The sequence below is a fragment of the Aptenodytes forsteri genome, unplaced genomic scaffold (genome assembly GCF_000699145.1).
Source record: "Aptenodytes forsteri isolate BGI_AS27 unplaced genomic scaffold, ASM69914v1 Scaffold182, whole genome shotgun sequence".
NCBI classification, from domain to species: Eukaryota; Metazoa; Chordata; class Aves; order Sphenisciformes; family Spheniscidae; genus Aptenodytes; species Aptenodytes forsteri.
In genome coordinates this window covers 1,685,227-1,691,603 of record NW_008795932.1, presented here as the reverse complement: position 1 = coordinate 1,691,603, position 6,377 = coordinate 1,685,227, and positions in this window count along the sequence as shown.

Genomic DNA, 6,377 nt, shown 5'->3' with positions numbered 1-6,377 from the left:
GTTGAGTCTCCTTTGCCTGTAACGGTAACTGGTAAGTGATCTCCCTGCCTTTACCTCAACCCGTGAGCTTTATCTCTTATTTTCTCTCCCCGTCCTGTGTAGGTGGGGGAGTAAGAGAGTGGCTGGGGGGGGCAGCTGGCCCCAAGGTCAACCCTCCGCAACCAGAAATGCCAAAACAGCACATTAACACTTGGTTACACACTAAAGGAAATACATTTCAAGTGAGATCAGATGTGCAAATAGATTAACCAGTACAGTGGGACACCCATGTAAGATTTCAAGTGACACATCCCAGTCCACAGACAGCCCACCTTTATCCCATGCAGTAAATCAAAAGCCACATTCACAAGCCATTACAAAGCTCCAGCTACAAACTGGATCATTTAACATGCACTTCCTCAGGCTGGTCCAAAAGCAACTGAGGAGCATTCGAACAAAACGAAGCACATGTGCAGACCGTGTCTTACTCTGTAACTGGACGCTTTGTGTAGCATCCACCAAACTCTAGAGCTGAAACAACTGGGAAAGCAAGAAAAAGTGATTGTCTTGGACTTTTCCCTTTACAGCTCAGGGTTTTCTTCCCCACCAGCACCCAGCTCTCCACCGTGGTTGAAGCTCTCAAGCAGATGATGCACAGCTTGGGCCTCTGTGATCCCTCTGCTTTGCCACGACTGCCCCTGCTGACTTTGAAGGACTTTTGTTCCTCCTGCCAACCTTTCAGGCAAGGAGCTTACCGCTCACGGACCATGCATCAAAACCGTGAGTACTTCAACCACCACGGCCTAGGCTGACACAGCCTCTTCCTACACCCAAAGGAGGAACAGGGAAGTCCATGACGCCAAGAGCAACCTTCCTTCAGGTACTGGAAAGCTGCGATCAAGTCCCTGTCTATACATCTCTAGTATGGGAAACTTCATTATGAACGGCTGCATCTCGACAAAATTACAGGCATCCTGAACAGGGGGTTGTAGTGGAAAGCAGCCAGCTTTGCTTACGAGACACATCGCTTCGCCTTTTTTTTTTTAGTTTTCAAAGTTCGCAGTTGCTGAATGTTCCTGCACTGCAGGGAAGCCAGCTGCAAGGCAGGAAGCTGGTGGTACCACTAGGGGTATCTTGGCCTGTTTAAGGTGTTCAGGGATTTCAGACAGTGGAACACAGGCCAGGGGACACTTTCCAGGATGAATCTATTATTATATACATATTTCTATTCCCCCCCAGCCAAGGCTGCTCAAAGGAGATGAAGCTTCCTAAGCTTGCAAAAATGACAAAAGAACTGTGGTTACCAAGTATAAATTACCATGTTTCATCCCTCTTAGAAGTTTCCTGCAGGATGATGAACATATTCTGTCCATTAGTGAGGCCACAAGAACTTGAACACCCTTCTGGATTCATTCAGCCAGAATCCTTGATGGGGACTTCAGAGCTGCCAAAATTTGCCATGGCCATCTCCAAGGCCTTTCCATCTGCCAAAGCCTGTTGCCATCAAAACCAGTAAGTAGCATTTGTTTTCCCCCCAAGAGCTTGACAGGGAGCAAAACCACGTCCAATTCAAAGTAGTATTTCAAAAACAAGGGAAAAAATAAAGCTCTGCCTGAAATGGAAGAGACGGCTGCGGCATTATTTCATATTATTGAGTATAACTAATCTGTGTTTGCAGGGTTGGGCTCCCAACAGGAGCTCCTCAGCATACTTGCAATTCTTTCTGCTATCCCCCTTCACTTGATGCTTTATAGTAAAACACCAAGTGCTTGCTTCGCTTCCATTTAAAAATTGATCGCTGTAGGTATTCACTCAGAAAGCAACAACAGGTAGGATTTCAGGCAAGTGGTTTCCAAAATGCTGACCTTCCATAAATAACTTCAGGATTGTAACTCGTAAGATGCTCAGTCAAAAGCAGTGCATATTGCCTCTAGAAATCTGGGCAGAGCAGGCAAGTGCCCACAGAAACATCTGAAATGCACCTAAGCGGTGTAAAGCAAGAGAGGGCGATGGGACTAGGACAACTTTTTGGCTCTCGGGCAACAGAAATCTCCTGTCTCGTCACAAAAAGCCTCTGGACCAGCACATTTGAATGTGGACGACGATCTGACAGAGCAAAATTCGGTATAGCACAAGGATCTCTGCTCCAGTACCATCTCCAATCTGCCACTGGGACTTTTAACAACTGTTTCTGAGCTACAGACTAAGCGATCAATAATTTTAGATTCGATTCTGACCTTTGGCAGCGAGAAAAACCCAGCACCAATGCTGCAATGTAACTGCTATTTGCATAGTACACAAGGACTTTTTACCCGTGTCCTGGGATTTCTCTATCTAGTGGCATTCAGCAGCTCCCCACTCTCGAGATGTCCTCCCACCACTCTTCTCTACTCACTGTGGAAAACTGCTTAGGTCATGAACACGTCGCGCTGTGCGCTCACGGAAAAAACAGTCTCACAGTGCACAAGTAGCTGCAGAAAATGGCCGAATTAAATAAAAAGACATCAAACAGAAACTTGTAAAGATGAGGAATTTTATTTTATTGACATAACTATGAGGCAAAACAAAATTGACACCATACAAAATAACTTTATAAAATACCATTCACATCATTATTTTGTCAGGAATTACAGCATTTTGAGCTTGTTACAAGTCTTATGTTTTGAGGTGAAAAACACTATGCTAAATCTTTAGTATTAGTTGTATATATACAGTAAGAAACCAAAACAGAAACTGTTAGGCTTTTCACGAGTTTATTGCAAAAGTAGTGCAAACTATTTTACCTTGCAAGCTGTAAAACAAACTTGGAAAAGGACCCACCTAAGCTTAAAAACATGACAATAAATGCTCAATTTCACAGCCTTTGAAGCTTCCTTCAACAGTTCTCAACAAAGAAATTCCCCATCTCTGCACATTTTTAGATTTTTACTGACTCGGAAACGAAGAAGTAGACGACGCACCCACACTAGCAAGCGGCCAGAGAGCAGGACGGATCCTGCTCCAACACGGGGCGCGACTCTTACCAAAGCCGGCATTTGGGCAATTCGGCGCACAGCGTGGCCGAGCCCATGTCCCGCCGCTTCTCCATCACCCCCAAAAACACTGACCAACAGGGCAAGTTCGGTCAGTTTGGCTTTCCTCTGTTAATAAGCTGCCCCTCTCCGCACTCGTATTTGAGAAAAGAGTCAAGAAAGCAGTACGAGCAAAAAAAAAAAATATTTAAGAAATTAAGGATTAGGAACATGTATTGTCTGTTTTAGAAATATAGTATCCTTTTCCTGAAGTCTATGTAAAGCGTATTTCCTCATGGTCCCCCTCCCCCTTGCGTACACAATGCAGGGCAAATCCCATCCCGAACTACTGCATGAAACCAAGGAAGGATACTACATTCTACGAGATCAACAGAAAACAACAGTCTAAAATGCTACCAGGGTCCCCCAAAGCAAAACAGGTAGCTAGTAATCTACGAAAAAAAAAAAAAAATAAAAGCAAACGAATGCTACATGAAAAATGTTAAAGGAACAAAATGCAGCATATTCAGGCTTTTTTTTTTTTTCTTGAGGTACCTATATAAATATTACCTTCTGCCCAAAGTACTATTTGTTTTGTTAAAAAACTAAAGTCCTTATCATGAGCCAATTGCAGGGCATACATTATTTTATTGAGAAAGTGCAACCATGCTGATAATTTATATGCAGCATATTAAAGGATGATTAGGCTTTAGAAAATATAGCTTAAGTATAGACCTGATGGAGCAGTTTTATAAAAACATCTAACAGAGGCGTTTTCCTTTTGTTCGAGTCTCTCTGCAGCAGAAAGCCTTAGGAAACAGCTTCGAAGTCCTGCCACGATGGAATGTCAGCACTTCTGCAATCCCATATATAGATTTTTCTTTAATATTTAAACTAAATACAATCTTACAGAAACGATTCCCCCTCTGTATTAGGTACTGGTAAAATCGAGTTTTTGATTTTTTTTTTTTTTTTTTTAAACTTCAAAAAATGTTAGCATATCACAACTTAAATTTTCCAAAAAGGAATTCTTTTTAAGTAAAAAAGGTTCACATAGTAGAAAAACTTACACGTAGTTGTAAACTGTTACATACAAAACAGTGGAAAAGTCAATGACATTTTATTCCCTTACCCCCACACGTGCACCCCTTCATTTTATATATATATACACATACACGCACACACACACAATCGTGTACTGTACGTGTGTGTATACATGCATATATGGATAGATACACACAGATGTATGTATCTAAGGTCGGGATTATATATTTCAAAAAATTCTTTACTGGGTATTTCTCTTTGCCTAGTTCTGCTGTGATACTGTACATTTTATGACTTGATGCACTGAAAAATATCTTAAAATTTGCTAAAACTATGTTATGCGGCTTTTTTTTTTTTTTTTTTTTTTTTCTTTATTTTGCAGTTAAAAATCTATTTGCTGTTTTTAATTAAGAATATGACTTTTGATTGTTATGCACTGGGAAAAAAAACACAAAGGCACAAAGAATAAAACTCAAATACAATATTGTTGTCTCTGAACAATAAACCCAGAGGTTTTGGTTCGCGGAATGCCGCCTCCGAAGAGGTCAGTCGTCACACGCAGTTTGGTCGCTTTCGCCAATCTCATCGACAATTTGAGTAAATAGCACCCAACTGTTTAAATGAGGTAGATCCAAATCGAAAAAAAAAAAGAAAGCTGGGCCCCCAACATTTTATTTGCCTCTATTTAAAATGTTTTAAGGATTGTATGTCAGTCGTAAGGAGTGGAAACGATGGCACTATCTGAAGCAAGCACAGAACTCAAGAACGGCTTTTTTCGATGTGAATTTAAAGTGTTAAATCACAATCCTCCTTCACGCGGAGATTTCCTAGCGGGGGGGAGGGAGGAGAATATGTTCAACCACCACCGAAACCAACCAACCAACCCAAAAAAGCTGAGATTTGAGAAAGCCTGTTTTCGGTAGACTGCCAGAGAAACGCCCGAGAGCCCGGTTTCTGTAGAGCAACAGGGACAGCCAGTGCCTGAAGAGGTCAGTCACAGTATACAGATCTACGAGTTTCCCTTTATTTCTCAGGTGAGACGACTTCCTTTTCTACTAGTTCAGCTTTATAGGAACACCCTACTCTCATTAAACAGTATTTTTGCATACTCAGAAAAATCTGACCAATGTTTTTTGTTTTGTTAAGGCTTAATTTAAAGTGGCATCGCCACACAGCGTCATGCAAATGTTAAACTACGTTATCAAGATACATACAATGTATTTATACTACGCACACCTACGTGAAACCTCATTGTCTGAGTAACGTAAAGCGACACTTACAATCTATGTAGTGAATTCTACAATGCTGTTGATGCATTTAAGAGTCACTCGAGGGTGTTCCTGTGTCTGCTTTTTGTATTACAAGTGCTACTCTTACCCAAAGAGCACTACATCATTTATATATTGCAAGCACAAGACATTTTAATACAGATGCAACACACATACAAACTAGTCAACATACATTCAGTACCACTTGAAATGAGGCCCTTAACAACGGATCTTCTCTCTTAAAAAAAAATAGCAAACTTTAAATGGTCATAAAAACGTTTGGATTCAAGGGAACATTTACAATATGAAATTTCTGAATTGATTTTTGGTTCTTTTGCAGTTATTTTATAAAAATAAAAAAAAAATTAAAACTATTAAACAAGAGATTAAAACCCTAACAGATGTCAGTTAAATCTGCGATGTACCAAAATTAAGGGGAAAAAATTAATAATAAAATAATAATCAATACATTCTGTTTTCCATCTCACCCTCCCGAGATCAAGTTAACCACTTTGCTGCACAGAAATCTGGGACTGGATCTTTACTTATGAACTGCCCTAAATTTTGAGGGGTTTGTGATTGTACAAACTAATGAAGTACTGTGGAAGCCAGTGAAATTGTGCTTACTATTTCTAGCAAAATACTGCCTTTATATCTTTTAGAAACGGTCTGTAAACCGTCCCGCTTTCCTTTCACTAACATATGTGTGTGTGTGCACATCCACACATACGGATACACACACACACAGAGATATATCCAAGCTACTAGGCTGTATCAACAAATTACAGAAAACAAATGGCAACACTCTTCAGGACAGCACATAACTTTGCCAGATATACTTCCTCATTGCACCTAATTTAAAATGTGATTTTCCAAGATATGTAATTCTGAAACTTACTCCTTAATGTTTTTGATTTAGGCTGGGCTTTTCTTTTTCCCCCTCTTCTTCCCCCCCCCCCGAACAAATGCCTTGCTTTCCCAAATGGTCTACTCGTAATTATTCCTTAAGTAAACTTCCTTAAGGAAAAGCACATAACATCTAACCCTTCCCCCGCCATGTACTCAAATTATTTCT